This window comes from Xyrauchen texanus, chromosome 31 (assembly GCF_025860055.1).
Source record: "Xyrauchen texanus isolate HMW12.3.18 chromosome 31, RBS_HiC_50CHRs, whole genome shotgun sequence".
NCBI classification, from domain to species: domain Eukaryota; kingdom Metazoa; phylum Chordata; class Actinopteri; order Cypriniformes; family Catostomidae; genus Xyrauchen; species Xyrauchen texanus.
Window position 1 is genome coordinate 12,698,444 of NC_068306.1, and position 18,632 is coordinate 12,717,075.

The window sequence follows — 18,632 nt, forward strand, 5'->3', positions numbered from 1 at the left end:
TTTGAAATTGAAAAGCCCCAATGTTCTTTACATCCATCAACCTGAGAGAGATCTGCATTAAGTAGTAATTGCTGCTGTAATAAACACTTGTAAACACTCTTACCATCACAATATAAACAAACAAATTTCATTGCTCAGTTTTACATCCTAGCATCAGATAACATTAAAATCCAAAGTCTCATAGGATCACGATAGGTGCTACAACAACTACATTTATTCACTTTCACAAAAAAAAAAAAAAATTAAATAAAAAAATTGGCAGATTCATAAACACTTCTTTCACTGCTCCTCACACAGTGGTATGTTAAAATACTTGTTTTGATCAAAACATGTGTTACTTGTAAGAGGATACATTTTAACAACCTCTGCAATTTTATCAAGTGTTATCAAATTGTACGGTAGTTCTACTGATAGGTTGTTGCACTTGCGATGCAAAGAACCGGAGTTGAAAATGTCACAAAATTATGTGGTTGCTTCTGCAATTGCGTTTTCCATCTCACATTTGCGTTTTCTGACACTATAGGTCAGGTTTTGCATGGATTAAGGGTACAGAGGTTGGTTTTGTTGATTTAAAACTCAATAGAGCTTTAACCTTGAAAACCTAATCTATTTGGTAGAAATTTTAACCACAAGGTGGATATTTCACATGTATGTTCCACATAGTATAATTTTGCAAAAATGTCAACATAGTCACATTTTAGACACATTTTAGAGCCTTTCACGCTTGGGAAAGTACAATAAAAGGAAGAAGAATAAAATACATTGCACAGGCAAAAACTGAAGAGAAAGATCAGCCATCCCATGTCCATCATGTTTACTTCAGAAACGAAGAAAGAAAATAAGTAAAAAACTGTTATTGCTCCATTAAAAATCCAGATCCACACAACACAACAGCACTCTTTTGTTGAGTGCTATAAGAAAAGAAACTAGAAGAGCCATTTGGTCTCTGACTTTAAAAGTACCTCCTCAATTAAAGCAAAGCTGGCAAATCAATTGCATCACAGATAAAGACATGGCACAAACCAATCCTTCCAAGGGCTCTCATTATGAGAAAGTGAAAGAGGGGGATTGATAAGTCATTGTCATAATTTCTCCCAAGAATTTGTAAAAGCTGCCTACACAGTCCCTTGCTTTAAATCAGAGATAAATTGGGATTATTTTCTTAATTAATTTGGCATCTGTCCACAACTTTGCATAAACATGGTCACAATGTTCTGAGGTTAAAAATAAGGGTACAAAAGTCAAACATTCCTATGGCTGCCACCTTCATTTAGAATTTGAATACACATGGCTGAAATGCATATCCAGTGACTTGAGACTTTCCCTCTGGGGTCGGGGGGTTTGCTGCCACAAAAATGAATCAATACAACTCCCTCCCCCTGTGGCCAATATCCAAATACACTAGGTTACCAAAACTGATGTGCGTTACTGGCACATCAACTCCTTTTCAGGGCCAGTTTCAGGAATGAAAAAGGCAATAAGCTTATGCCAATACTCATATTCTGCTTATTATGCTTTGATTGCATTAGCAATTGAAATGTAAAAAAAGCCTAACAAGACAAATCAAGCCCATTGCATAGTGCTAGAAAATGACTTTGCGTCAAACATGTAATTCCAAGTGCAGTGTCAAAGGAAGTCCTTTATTATATTCACCTGAAACAAAATGTCTTTTTTTTTCCTACTGTGTCATTTGGACATGCAGTTTTGCATATGTGTGTCATATATATATATACTGTATTGTAACGTAATTTGATGGGAAGGAGGAGGCGAGAACCGGCTTTTCAATATAAATAATAGTTTTAATGATAAATTTAAAAAGACACAAACACACACATGACTGACATGTCCGTAAACTATCTCTCTCTCCTGCACAATCCTCCGCAGTCGGCCTTTATCCCTCTCGGAGGCTTGATTAGCCTGATAAGGGACCAGGTGTGTAGAATCACAACCCGCCCTCCACCCTGCCACATGTATATATATAAATACACACACACACACACACACACTGGCGGCCAAAAGTTTGGAATAATGTACAGAATTTCTGTTTCTGAAGGAAAATGTTACTTTAATTCACCAAAGTGTCATTCAACTGATCACAAAGCACAGTCAGGACATTACTGATGTAAAAAAACAGCAGCACCATCACAATATGAAAAAAGTAATTTTTGATGATATCTATACAGGCTCATCACTCCAAAACCTTATCCTTTAGTAATCATGCTAAATTGCTAATTTGGTACTAGAAAATCACTTTCTTTTAGTTTTTGCCAGAGTTGAAAGATATTTGGTTCATTAAATGAAGCTTAACGTGTCTTTGTGTTTGTTTTTGAGTTGCCAAAGTATGCAATATACTGGCATGTCTTAATGTCAATATTAGGTCAGAAATGGCAAAAAAGAAACCGCTTTCTCTAGTAACTCATCAGTCAATCATTGTTTTGAGGAATGAATGCTTGAAATTGCCAAAAAAAAGAGAGGATTTCATACAAAGGTGTACACTACAGTCTTCAAACACAAAGAACAACTGGCTCTATCAAGAGAAAGAGATGTGGAAGGTCAGATATGCAACTAAACAAGAGGATAATACACCAGAGTCTCTAGTTTGAGAAATAGACGCCTCACATGTCCTCAGCTGACAGCTTCATTGAATTCTACCTGCTCAACATCAGTTTCATGTACAGCAGTACAGAGAAGACTCAGGGGTGCAGGCCTTATGGGAAGAATTGCAAAGAAATAGTCACCTTTGAAAAATAAATAAAAAAGAAAAAGGTTAGAGTGGGCAAAGAAACACAGCCACTGAACAACATATAATTGGAAAAGAGTACTGTGGATCCTAACCACTTTGAGCTTTTGTGGGATCAGCTCGACTGTAAGGTGCGTGAGAAGTGCCCGACAAGACAGTCACATCTATGGCAAGTGCTAGAGGAAGCGTGGGGTGAAATGTCACATGAGTATCTGGACAAACTGACAGCTAGAATGCCAAGGATCTGCAAAGCTGTCATTGCTGCACATGGAGGATTTTTTTATGAGAACTCTTTGAAGTTATGAATATTTTTTTTTTTTCAATTGTAATAGTAATTTTTCATGTTATTAATGTCCTGACTATACAATGTGATCAGCTGAATGCCACTTTGGTGAATAAAAGTAGCAATTTCTTTCCATAAGATCAAAATCTGTACATTATTCCAAACTTTTGTCTGACAGTAGGAGCAATAATTGCCCCATATGGAAAAGTTAATTCTGACAGATATATCAGAATATATATATTGCCTCATAGCCATGAGCCAAATAATTTTTATTGCATGAAAGTTAAAAAGATTATATGAAAGTGAATGGTGACTAAAGCTGGCTACCATCTCCTTTGGTGTTCCACAGAACAAGAAATTTTTTTTAACATGTTATGAACAAAATGAGGGTGAGTAAATGATCACAGAATTGTATTTTTTGGGTGAATTATCCCTTTAAGTTCTTTTAATGAAGTTCTCAGCTATTTCCATTAGCCGAATGGCAAGAAACAATTGCAACATTTGTTTGTGTGATGACATTCTTCCCCTGTGAAGACTGAATAGAATAACTGTGTATCTTGCCACAAACTCACCACATGCCTCAGTTTTGAAATTTAGGCCTACATTTTTGATCATGCCTTTAGGTACCTGATTCAATGGGGAAGCAGAACACTAGGCATTCATCCCATGGGGGAGTGGTAATTGGGACATTTTTTGAGCACCGAGGAAGCGTCTTTATGCTCAATCATGCCTTGCTCTTTCCTCTTAAGGGAGCCAAGATCTAAAACGCATTCAAGTGTGGCATGTAAGACAGGAGAATGAGATTCTCTCAAAGGCAGCTGTCTGACAGGTCCAAAGAGATTTTCTTAAATCTGGGGATGGTGGCCACAAAGTTTTACCGACAGAGAAGGGTGGATTGAAAATTGGCCCAATTTGAAGCTAAAATGTTTACTTTTTCAAAGTTTTTTGCAATGTTTTCTCCTATTCCAGCTAAATATGCAGATACAGCTATAAGTAAGTCATTTCTCAGAGTGTAAGTAAGCCATTTGTCAGTTGATTTTCCCGAAAACAGTAAAGACTATGGCTCTGTGGCACTGAAAAGCATTACTATGTTTGAGCGTCCCGACTAGTCTGACACAGCAACACTGGCTCAACCAATGCCGTGAGTTTAGGGTGTGTCCTATCTGTTGGGCAACCAATGGCAGATGGTCAGAGTGTTCAGGAAACCTGTTTGCAAACAATACATTTTTTCTTTTGTGATGCTAGTGCTGCAGAAATTGTACACTTCAACTTCAAATTTTCTGCAACATATATGGAAAACTTTTATGCTGAGGCTTTTATCCAATATCATTCAAACTTAAGGGTTTTATAACTTTCAAAGCCGAAGATAAACAGCAAATGCATCCCTCTTCTCCTACTAATTAGACATGCCAAGCGACAAAATAATTGTGCAGCATGATGCTATAAAAAGATGGAGACTTTGTTGTCTGTGATGCAAGTAGAATGAAACAGGGCAGATTACATTTTTCCACTGAAGCACATTTTCCAAGGTCCAAATAAAAAGGTCTGTCAGGTTTGCAAAGATAAAATACATTTTGTGAATCTGAAAACTTTTTTGATCATGCCATCATTCAACCACAGAATGAGTCTGTGTGTGTGTCTGTTGAAGGGGAATATGCTGTTAGCTGGTCTACATGTGGCTACACATGCTTCACCCAGAGCACCACATGCATGTTTATTTTGGTGGGAGACAGACAGGTTTAGAATTTTGTAAACAATGCGGCTGTTTTGTGGGCCGCCAGGTGCAGAGAGATGGTCGCAAGGCTTTCTTTCCAAAATGGTGGGGCTGCACACCCTAAACGCCATTCACAAGCTACTCTGCAAAATGGCATTAAACAGTGTCCAGTCCCAGAGTCCCAATGCATCTCAAAGCTCTTGCTTTTGTGAGGAAAGAAAAGCAGATTAATTTCTCAGCCTATTGGAGACTGTGCTGAATATACTGTATATGCCAAACTTTTTAAACATAAAAAAGTGGCTGAGCTGTGAATGCATTCTGCTTGCCAAATATGCGGATATTAAATTTGGGCCTGTAGATAACAGAAACAATGAAAGAAATGCTTAAAAATGTTATCCACCTTGCCGCTCATTAAACAGATAGTCAAACAGATAGTGAAAATTCTGTCGTTATTTACTCTAATACACTATCGCCATTACAAACCCATATTAATTTCTTTCTACTGCAAATGACAAAAGGAAATAATTTTACGAGTCTTCTGAAGGTATACGATCACTTTGTATGTTGAAAGGCTGTACATTTAATAAAAGTCATCATTCATTCTCAAATCACATCATTAATAATGTCAATAAACAGCTCTGAAATCCAATATGGCAGCTACATAGATAACATCAAGCATCACTGGTTCTTGAAACGTGACATCATGACGTCTGTTCACAACACGCAAGCAAGACCCAATGAGGTATGATGCTCTCGACATAGCCCCCATATTTAGATCAAAGGCCTCATTTGTCCTGACTATGAAACAGGTGTGCCTAAGGTTCATCCCCTTCCACTATATATGGCATATTCTTAGCTGAGCTCTCCCCCTCGATAGCCCGTTCACACATGCACAAGTCCACATGCCAGCAAAAACATACAAGACATGCCAGAGAAAGTTTTCCTTGTGTACACACATGCCAAACGGAAAGTCTGTCTGGACCAAAGTCTCATAATATCGCTTGTATGTTTAGCTAGAAACACGAGCACTTTGCTTTTGAGAGACAGCTTCTAATTAAAGACAACAGGCCTGTTAAAGACAAACTGTCCGTGCACTGATATGGCCTTGGCAGACCCTCTGTAGGGTCCCATTAATCTCTGCTTTGCTTTTTGACTTTTCTACCCCTCTGTTCCTTATGAACGGCTTCTGAAATGTCTCTTCTCTGCCAATATGTTTAAACTGTCACCGGGAGGGCACGTTTCAACACTGCCATCACACAATGAAGCTTTATGCAGGGAGCCTCAACTCTATGTCAGTAATACTCTAAAAACATGAGCCTGCCTGGCTTCAATGTCACTGCGTTTCTTTCTTTCCCATTATCCTTTGCATTAGTGTAAAAAGCATTACACATTTCAAACTCCCCCTGTGTTTCTGATACAGGGCTGACTGGCAGAGGGTTGGTGTGGATGATTAGCCCTGCCAGTCAGCAGAAAGGTCCCAACCCTTGCTATTGATTAATTAATTTAATGTAAGACTTGAGCTCACGAGGAACGAAATGCGCGTGTTCTGCGTAGAGGCTCGCTTGAGTATGCTGGAGCGGTCTCCTGACTGTCAAAGGATGAAATCCTGTTAAAACGGAGTCTTGCAGAGAAACCATCTGTCCTTTCAAAACCTAGTGAGCTCCCTACGGAGGCAGCATTTAAAGGCATCACAGGTATTCTTCCAACACGAAGGCTGTTTCAAGAGCTGGGCAATTTAATTATACTGCATCCTAAAGCCACATCCACACTTATAATTTGAAATCTGAAATCTTATCTGTTTTCAGTTTCCTAACATTATCATTATCCAAAGTATGCATTAATGGAGAGCATTTTCAAAACACTCAAGTGGAGGAAAACGCTGTTCCAGCTTTGATGACAGACATAGCAAAATCAAAGTTTTTAAATCTGCTGAAAGCAGGTAATACTTCAAGCTTGAATTGCTCCGATGGTAGGAATATTCCTTATCACTGTGCGGGGACATGATTACTTTTTGTTTTTAACACATTATTTGTTATATAATTAACTGCACTGAATTAATGCATTAAACCGACAGCCCTAATATGCTTACTAGGGTATTGTTGGTATTCCAAAATGGTGCCTAGCTTTGTATATGACAGGCTGATTATTTGTTAGCAACATGCACAAATGTATTGAATCAGCTAGCCAAGTCCTCTGTCTTTTGCTCTGTTCCAAATCAGCCACTTATGAGGTTCCATGATGTTAGGAAGTTGCCTAAGGCAGCTGACTGCATGGGCAGTAGGCAGCAAGACAGCTCACTAGGCTTTGGAAGAGACCTACTGTCATAATATGAATGTTCATGGAAACCAGAGCACCATTTTTAGGTCAAAGGTTATCAGAAAGACCTATCCATTAATACAACCATGTCCCAGACTCTCCAGACACCCATAAGGTCAGAGCTATGCTGTAATTAGACAAAATTAGACCATATAGCTTCAGATAGACCATGAAATTATCCAATAGTGGCCTTTCATTAACAAGGTCTAAATTAAATCCAATTGCTGTAATCCACTTAAGTGTGGCTGGACACTGTGGATATGTGTTTAGAGGCCAGGTATATCTCTTCCCACACATCCCTTCAGTTCCAACCCCCTTAATCAATACACAGCTGCAGACTCAAATATTTGTATATGAGGGCTATCTTGTACAGTTGAAGTCAGAAGTTGACATACACTTTAGACAAATGCATTTAAACTCAGTTTTTCACAATTCCTGACATTTAATCATAGAAAACATTCACTGTTTTGGGTCAGTTATGACTTTATTTTAAGAATTTAAGAATGTGATATGTCAAATTTGGCCCATTCCTCCAGACAGAACTGGTGTAACTGTGTCAGGTTTGTAGGCCTCCTTCTGAATTTTTTTATTTTTTTTCTTCAGTTGAATGCCACTAATATATATATACACACACAGACACACAGACACACAGACACACAGACACACACACACACACACACACACACACACACACACACACACACACACACACACACACACTCTGGTGGCCAGTTCAGAATAATGTACAGATTTTGCTCTTATGGAAAGAAATTGGTACTTTTATTCACTAACTTAAAAATACAATAAAAAAATTATATATATATATATAAAACATACACACATATATATACAGTGATGTGAAAAAGTATTTGCCCCCATATGTTTTTTCCCTAATACTAAATTGTTTCAAAAATTATAACTGAATCTAATAAAAAACAAAGGCAATTTGAGTAAACACAAAATACAGTTTTTAAATGATAATATAATTATTGAAGTACAAAGTCATATAATACCAACTGGGCCTATGTGAAAAAGTATTTTGAAAAAGTATAAATCCACAAATCTATGAAAGTGCATTGATAATGGCAGTGGTCAGCTGGACTATAAACACCCAGGCCTGATTACTGCCAGCCCAGTTCAATCAAATCAATACCTAAATAGACATTTTTCAGCCAAATGAATTTGGCTAAGAGGTCTCACCAAGTATACTATGCCAAGATCAAAAGAAATTCCAGAAATGATGAGGAGAAAGGTGATTGAAATACATCAGTATGGGAATTGTTACCAAGCTATTTCAAAGGCTCTGGGACTCCAAAGAGCCACAGTGAGAGCCATTATCTCCAAATGGATAAAATTTGAGACAGTAATGAACCTTCCCAGAAGTGGCCGACCTTCCAAAATTCCTTCAAAAGCACAGTGACGACTCACCCAGGAAGTCACAAAAAAGCCAGACAACATCCAAGGAACTACAGGCCTTTCTCGCATCAATAAAGGTCACTGTTCAAGACTCCACTATCAGAAAGACACTGCAAAAATGCCATCCATGGAAAACTGGTGAGGCGAAAACGACTCCTAACCCAGAAGAACATTAAGGCTCATCTGAATTTTGCCAAAACACACCTTGATGATCCTCAAAACTTTTGGGAGAATGTTCTGTGGACTGATGAGTCGAAAGTGGAACTGTTTGGAAGACAGGGGTCCGGTTACATCTGGTGTAACTCAAACTCAGAATTCCACAAAGAAAATCATAACTACGGTCAAGCATGGTGGTGGTAATGTGACTGTGTGGGGATGCTTTGCTGCTTCAGGGCCAGGGGGACTTACAATAATTGAGGAAAACATGAATTCTGCTCTCTACCAGAAAATCCGTCCGGTCATCAGTCCGTGAATTGAAGCTCAAGCGCAACTGGATTATGCAGCAACACAATGATCCAAAGCTTAGAAGTAAGTCCACCTCTGAATGGTTAAAAAGAAGCTAAATTAAAGTTTGAAGTGGCCTAGTTAAAGTCCTGACATGAACCCGATTGAGATGCTGTGGCAGGACCATAAACGGGCGATTCATGCTCGAAAACCCTCCAATGTGGCTGAACTAAAGCAGTTCTGCAAAGAAGAGTGGGACAAAATTCCAACACAGCGTTGTGAAAGACTGATCTCAAGTTATTGGAAGCATTTGGTTAAAGTTGTTAGGGCTAAAGGTGGCACAACCAGTTATTAAGAATAAGGGGCAGTTCATTTTTCACATGGGTGATATAGGTGTTGAATAACTTTTTTGATAAAAAATTTATTATATATATATATATATATATATATATATATATATATATATATATATATATATATATATATATATATATATTATTATTATTTTTAAATGTTTTAATCAAAAAGCATATTTATTATGTTATTAATTATATATATATATATATATATATATATATATATATATGTATGTATATATATTATTTAAACTGTCCTTTGTGTTTACTCAGGTTGCCTTTGTGTTATGTTCTATCTCGTTTGAAGGTCTAAAACAATTATGAAAAATACACAAAAATAGAAGAAATTATGTGCACCATTAAAGCTGACAAACTAAATTTAAATTGAAACCAAAATTCAAAATGAGGAAGAGAAAAACAGAAATATAGAGAAAGGGAGAGATAAGGTGTATAACTGACAGGGTACAAGAGAAAGACAGACATGAGGGAGAGACAGAGAAATGAAAAGCTGAATATATCTGACATTACTATAAAATGATTATAGTGCCCTTCAGCATAAATGTAGGAGCCAATTAGGTGGATCACTGAGATGCTGTATTCTGTTACAAGGCTTTGGAACTTACATTAGCTTCCCTATGTTACGAAGATAAAGGAAAACAATATTTGATAGTGCCAGTGCCTGATGTTAAGCTCACTGCTATGTAATTTCAGATGAGAGATACATGATTTCAACACTCTGAACATGCTTTATAGCATGCCTTAACAAAACGCCTATCTCTAAGTTAAATGATACTGCATCATCCCTACTTCTGCTATGCACCCTGCTAGAATAAGTGGTACGTTCATGCTTGTGCAGAAGCAGAAAAGATGGGAGCTGATGAGGCCATTATTCTCCCTGATAAAGGGTGGGTGTGTGCCACAGGACAAACACAATGGAACACTCCACAGGTAAATTATGCCCCTCACCACATTGTAATCATGTTGCAATCACGTCTGTCTTGAGATTGGGGTTTCCAGCAGCATGAGAGATCACTCTTGTGAACAACTAGTTTAATGTCTCTCCCTTGCTTTTTCTTCGTATTATAAGCCGGTTTTGTTTTTTAACACCAGAGGATTTGTAAGGTGTCGTCCCTCACCCTTGGCTATCATGTAGCAGTGCAGATTTTTGATGAGGTGTGAGGAGAAGGGACTGTTTTGACACAGTCTGGTTCTCTGAGCCAGACAGGCAAAACTTTATCAGTCTAGGACAAGACTGTAAAAAGAGAGTGGTTGCAGGCGAAAATTCACATTTAACACAAATCAGAAACAGACACAGCTGAGGTTGAAAAGTCAAGGGTTCGCCAACCGTGACCCCAGGAAAATCTAGGTCTCTCTTACCTCATTCTTAGTCAATACACAAGACCCAGACAAGCGAAGCTCACATAAAAATGCAATCGCCTCATTGCCCAGGGAAATAGAACAGGAGCATTTGCATCGTACAAATGTATTTGGTGCTTTTTGACTGATTTGGAGTAGAGTGGTGGCGTAGTGGCTAAAGCACAGGGCTGTTAATCAGATGGTCACTGGTTCTAACCCCATGGCCACCACCATTGTGTAATAATTGCACTGTAAGTCGCTTTGGATAAAAGCGTCTGCCAAATGCATAAATGTAAATGTAAATTTGCTGAGGAGCTTGTGTCTCAGAGTGCAGCCATGACATCTATCCTTCACAGCGTCCCTACAAAAGTGATAGTTCACCCAAAAATAAACATTCTGTCAATATTTACTAAGCTCCATGTTGTTCCAAACCTGTATGGCTTTCTTTCCTCTGTGGAACACAGGAGATGTCAGGGTGAATGACAGCCTCAGTAAGGATGAGAATCGTATTGTATTTCCATTTTAATTAAATATTTGTAAATAAGGAATGCATTTACTGCCTTCAGCAGTCTGTTGCCAAATTATGAGTTTTGTGTTCTTTGCCACAGTCGCCTTCAGCTTGCACACTGGGGTTATTAATACAATTATTATTTAATTACTTATTTTTAAACACGTTTAAAAATCGTATTTTATCTTATTACACAATGATGATTCATCGACATTATAGACATTATAGTTGAATCGTCTGTTAATGCGTGATCTTCCGTAAAGCTGCTTTGAAACAATGTGTGTTGTGAAAGGCGCTATACAAATAAAATTGGCTTGACTCGATGAGATCATAGTTTATTCTAACTTGAGCAAACTGAACAAATAAGAAATAAATTTTTTGTAAAAGGTAAATATTTTTGGCTAATTTTGAGCTGGGAGTGATTAGGTCAGTGAGATTAATTCAGAAATTGCTCCAAGTTTTTGATTCAATATGGAAATACAGCTCATAAGAGTCATCTCTTCAGGACGTGCATTACACTGTTCGTACTGCATTTCCTGCTGTAAATTAAAAACATTTGGTTCATAAGAGTCATTCATCCAGGAACCACACTACACTGGTTGAGCTGTTCATTCAGAAGAACTGGTTTGAGTAATTTGTTCAAGAATCTGATTACCACGATCACACTGTAGATTTAGTAGCAGGTCAACGCAGCTGCTGCACAGCAGGAAATACAGGATTTAGGTTTTCCAACCACGTCGGCATTCAAATACACATCCAGGAACCGATAAGAAACCGTAAGTCGTAAATATCATATGGTTCCATTTTTTTTTTTTTTTAGAACCGGCTCTTGCTTCACAACCCTATAAGCTTCAGGCCACATCCACACTCATTCTGTTTTCGTTTGAAAACTCTGTTTCAGTTTCCTTTCACCAGTTTTTTCCAAAGTATATGGTAATAAAATGTGTTTTCAAAATACTCCCATTTTCTGGTGGAGGAAAACACAGATTTAGTCTGGATGAGAGGTGTAAATGTAGGCCACGTCCACACTAATACATTTACATTTGAAATATACACTTTCAGTTTCCTGATGTCATAGTTTTCCCAAAGTATGTAGTAAAAGAGTCTTCATTTTCAGGAAAGCAAAACGCCATTCTAATGTTAATGAAAGGCATTAACTTAGCAAAAATAATGGATAACAATTTATAATAATGGTCTATCATTAAAAGGTAAATATGCAGGAATTAATGCATGACAAATGAGAAGTAATACATTAACACTTTAGTTACTACTGTTAACTGATATGGAAACATGATTAACTAATCAGTAATTACTGAATTTGATTTGTCTCATTGAGTAATCTTAACTATCTATGGCTAATTTAAAATACCTACTAATTAATTACTAATAAAAACATTAACATGTGTCTAAAATATGAATGATTATGTTTTAATTGTGAACAAAATCATGAAATGCACCTTCAGAGAAACATGTGCCTCACGTGCGTTCTTTGTGGAAATTAATTGATGAACGTAGCATCTGTCTAAATCAGTGTCTAGTAGAGTATTATAGTCAGCTTACCTCACAGAATTATAGGGATGTATTTTAGACACGTGTTAATGTTTTGATTAGTAATTAATTAGTATTTATTTTGTAATAAGCCATAGTTAGTATATAGTTCTCAAAGAGGCAAATCAAATTAAGTAATTATTGATTACCTAACAGTGAACCACCTCAGTCATCAGTTCACTATTACTTACTGATTAGTTAATAGTGTTTCCATATTAGTTAATAGGAGTAACGAAAGTGTTAATGTAGTACTACTCATTTGTCCTGCATTAATTGCTGCATAATTACCTATAAATGACAGAATATTATTATAAAGTGTTACCAAGTAATATATTTTCAAATGAATACTTATTAGTGTGGACATTGCCTAATTATGCTACATTTATGTCTTTACATCAATGCTATAATGGCATTTTCCTCCACAACTGCAAACTTTGGAAAACGTTGATGTTAGCTGAAAATGGAGGATTCAAATTTAAACAGATAAGCGTGGATGTGGAAAAAAGATGCAATGAAAGTGAATGGGGATTAAGACTAACATTCTGGCTAACATCTTTTGTGGAACACAAAAGAAAGAAAGTCATACAGGTTTGGAACAATATGAGGTGGAGTAAATGATAACAGAATAATAACTATCACACAGCAATAAGATTGATCTCTCCCATTGTACTACATTTACATTCTCTTTCTTACAGTAGTGTCTTAAAATAAAGTGCACAGATCACAATCAATGGCTAAGTTCTATATTCATCCTGATCACCCAGTCGAGTTATGCACTGACATTGTAAACACCGCACAAAATGCACACTTTTCTCGCTTTATCCATACTCCAACTGGATTGCATACTCAAAATATTGGAGAGTAGTAAGAAATGGATAGCAGTATTACTTGTTGAAACTTCTCTTGGTCCAGTCTGCTCTATTACACCAAGTTTGGGTGAGAATGGAAAGAACTAATTTAAAATCTAGAGGCTTGCCGTTTCCAAGTCACTCTTTGCCTGTAGGGCTTTGAAAAGAGCTACACCAAAGCTTTAGGCACTTGTTTGCTCTCTCCAATATTATCAGTCTAAACATGCTGCTCTGAAGGAGCAAAATGTATGTGATCTAAAACAGTTACATGCTCTTTTCTCTGATTAAGCAAGAAATACATAGACTACAAGATTGAAAACATCCTCTCAGGACTCAGTGGGATGTTAATGACAGAAACAAAGCAATCACAAGAAAAGCTAGTGGATATTCCAACTTAATGCAGTTTCGCATACCAGGTAGAGGCAAGTGGTGGCTTATAATCATGAGAGGATAAATGTAGGCCACATCCAGCAACTGAGTTATTTTGATTGGTGTTTATTTTTAGGGCCGACCAGCCAGCTTGTTCCATAGGTGTCTAGAGGCCCACGTTCCCCTTCTCATGTTACACGGTCCTCCACCGCAAGGTCGTAAGTTAAAACCACATTAAGGAGCACAGTGGGTAGGTCAGATAGGAAGATTTACGAGTAAGAAGTCAAAGGGGAAAGGGGTGCCATTTGATTGAGTCCTCAAATGAATAAGGTGGGCAGTGCCAGCAGTCACCATTAACATTCACGCTTACAGCTTTCACCAACGTGACCTGTGACTGATGGGCAGTACCTCCAAAATGAGGCAGGTTCTGGCTAGCTGCTTGTCCAGATATATGAGGGGGATGTTTCAGCTTGATGGCAAGTCTGGTGACATTGTACAGCCAGGGTCCTTGTGCTGTAAGGCAAGACTAACATCCAGTTCCATCATTCCTCATCAACATCTCCATACTCAAGATTAGAACTGGACAAATGAGATGCTTTTTGGAAAGGGAACACAAAACATGTCCCAGTCCAGACTAATAGCTCTGCTGTAAACAAGAGTGGGGAGGAGGGAAAAGACTAATTGATATAGAGCACTCAGATGAGAGGTTATTCATCCACCGGAAATTAAAACCTTTCAGGTATTGAAAAAAAAAAAAAGGTCTCAGTGCCAAGAATTGATTTGCGAGGAGTATAGAGAGCTTCCCTTCTTGAATAAAGCCTTTTTGAGGGAAAGTATTCTATTTTATTAGAAGTCATTATATTTAAGTAAACAACAAATACAGTAAGTATTATCATTAACACATACAGTATACGTGGCTATATAACATATCTTCAAATGAACATCTGTGTATGATTTGTATAAAGTTGTTTAAATAGTGCCATTTCTAGGAAATGGGCTTCCCAACCCTGTCTTATGGCAAGTCGTAATAATAGCATGAGATCCCATACTTTAAGTTAGCTTGTACAAAGAAAAACAAACATACTAACAAACAATATTATCTCAATTTTTTTTTTATTTATTACAAGTTTAAACCCTAATACAACCCTAAACTTAACAATCAATTCTAAACCATGAATTTAATAGGAAAATAACTTTTGTACACCACAGAAGAAAGAAAACATCAGGTTTGTGAATGAAACAGGAGAAGAATATTACAAGTTATCGAAATACATGTTGTTTATGCTGCATAAATGTTGAATGAATACCAAAGGTTTTTCACAGACATTCCTTTCCTTTAAATAAAATTGGAAATTTGGATAGTTTCAGTTTGTTGATTGTTTGGTGTCTATGGGAATAAAATACATACCTTTTCATACAAGGCAAGTTGTACGATATTTTATGTTCTTGCCATCATAAATGAAGTATTATGGGTTGTTCCCCAACTGAATCAAGGTCTGTTCCTCATCTACATCATAGACTTTGCCTTGATCACTGAGGGGTGTCTGTGGCTCAGGTGGTAGAGCGGGTCGGCTGCTAATCGCAGGGTTGGCGATTCCTGGCCCACATGACTCCACATGCCGAAGAGTCCTTGGGCAAGACATTGAACCTCAAGTTGCTCCCAATGGCAGGCTAGTGCCTAACATGGCAGCTCTGCCACCATTGGTGTGTGAATGTGAGTGTGAATGTGTGTGTGATTGGGTGAATTGGACTGTGTAAAGAGCTTTGCTAACCTCTAAGGTTAAAAAATGTGCTATATAAGTGCAGACCATTTTCTCACTAGGGGGTTTGTAAGGCACTATTCTTTGTAAAGCTGCTTTGGAAAAATGTGCATTGTAAACAAAAAGCTATACAAATGATTTGAAATGAAAAATTAAACTGAGTTTGTTTCAATGCCATGCCTCTATTTCTTTTGTTAAATATACTCTCTATTTGAAGCATCAGCTGAAGTCAGTGCAGGTATCTGATAGACGGTTGAGGACTGGAACCTTTGAATTAAGCATTCAGACATCTCCCTAGTTCCTTGCTCTATCCAGGATGGTCCCAGAGAATATTTGACTTGTAAATGTCTGTTGAAAGATTCCAGCCACTGGCTTTAATAAAATATTCTATCTTTGTTCCCCCTCAACCCACTATCTCCATACCACAAAAGGCAAGCTGGCATGACGCAGGTTAAGGAGATGGCCGCTGGAAAGAATTAGTAGAAAAAGTAGAGTAGACAAAAGCCCAAGATGAGATAAATGCTACAGATTCAAATCCAGTGAACAGCATCTCAGGAGATATTAACAATTTGCAAATGATCTCAGGTTTTCAAAAAAAGAAAAAAAGAAAAATCAACATTTGTAGAAAGGCAGCGATGGGCATATTCAGTTTTTAACAATTCAGCATTCAGTTTCAGTGTGCTACATACAGTACTTTTTGCCAGTGGAGAATTAGACCAGCTGTGCTGAAGCTTACTAAGCCAGCCCACATGCATACAAATCAAAAACTTAATTTAAACTGTAACCTTATACTGGATGCCTGTGATATCATCTCACAAATCTTTCACATCTGCAGGATAAAGCTACAGACAGCCATTCAAGGGTGATCACATGGTATTGCCACAGGAGAGATAACACAACCCATTTCCGTAAGCCAGTGTGGGATAACATTGATACTTGAAGGACAAGTGAGAGAATTAAAGACAGTGGACTATCAATGTAATTTAATCAGATCACCTTGAAAATGGCTACAAATAATAGATAGTGATGCGTGCTAAAATTAAGACTGGATTACCGGAACACTAAAAAGCAGAACTAATTTATTTAGAAAACTTTCAAATACCACTCAAAACAGTAATGCACATACTCTGCACTCATACAATAAACCATATTTCAGTCATAACATTTCAATCTAAAGCCTTTTATTTAAAAATGAACCTCTCTGTGAATCACAATTCCCTCTTCAACTTTTGGATTGAGGTTTAGAAATAAGAAATGTCTCAGTTGCCACACTAAATTCTTTCATTTTCCTAATAACATCACCTACACAACATAAAATTATTATCTTTGAGGATTACGTATTTCATGTTTATTCTTCTCCGCTCAGAAAATGTTATGCTCTTACAAAATTAGCTTTTTATTTCAAACATATCAGGATAAATCACAACTGGAAGAGATTCTATTTCCCTTGTTGGAAATTCAGCAAAGCAGCACATGAGGTTCAGACCACAGCTTTGAAAAGTGCAACAACCATCCATTGAACAACCACATCATGAGAATCATAAACTTTCAGCACATGCTTTGGGACACTACATTTTTTTTATGCTGAATTGGATCCAGATTGGATTTCCAACGAGTCATCATGCGGCGCCTTTCATTTTAGTTGGGCTTCCACTGTGGTGGGAAAAGCAGGAACATAAAGCCCCAGAACAGACTATGCTACGTCATTCACAAACCAACAATAAATGATTTCTCATAATATGGTGCCTACTATTGTCATGTTAAGTAGAATGGGTTATTCTGATAAAACCTGTCAAGAAAATATCCTGGTCATAATTAACACCAAATAAATGCAAATATAAAAAATACAATGTATATATATACATAACTATATATATATATATACATAACTATATATATATATATATATATATATATATATATATATATATATATATATATATATATATATATATATATATATATAGCTCTGGAAATAATTAAGGGACCGCTGCAAAATGATCAGTTTCTCTGAAATTTACTATTAATAGATATGTGTTTGAGTAAAATGAAAGATGTTCTTTTATTCTATAAACTACTGACAACATTTCTCCCAAATTCCAAATAAAAATATTTATAGAATAAAAGTCTAGAGCATTTATTTGCAGAAAATGACAACTGGTCAAAATGGCAAAAAAGATGCAGAGTTTTCAGACCTCGAATAACGCAAAGAAAAGAAGTTCAAATTCATTTTTAAACAACACAATACTAATATTTTAACTTAGGAAGAGTTCCGAAATATTTGGCGGAATGACCCTGATTTTCAATCAGCTTTCATGTGTCTTGGCACGCTCTCTACCAGTCTTTCACGTTGCTGTTGGATGACTTTATGCCAATCCTGGGGCAAAAATTCAAGCAGCTCGGCTTTGTTTGATGGCTTGTGGCCATTCATCTTCCACCTGATCACATTCCAGATTTTCTTAATGGTATTCAGATCTAGAGATTGGGCTGGCCATAACAGAGTCTTGATCAGGTTGGTGCCAGACAGGCTGGATTTAATATTTCTGTAACTGCTGATCTCCTGGGATTTTCACACACAACAGTCTCTAGAGTTTACTCAGAATGGTGCCAAAAACAAAAAAACATCCAGTGAGCTGCAGTTCTTTAGAAGGAAACACATTGTTAATTAGAGAAGTCAACAGAGAATGGCCAGACTGGTTTGAACTGACAAAGTCTACGGTAACTCAATAACCGCTCCGTACAATTATGGTGAGAAAATAGTATCTCGGAATGTTATTCTGAATGTGGCACGAGGGGGACCTACACAATATTAAGCAGGTGGTTTTAATGTTGTGGTGGATCAGTGTATATATATATATATATATATATATATATATATATATATATATATATATATATATATATATATATATATATATATTCCTAAATATATATATATATATTCCTAAATATATATATATATATATATATATAT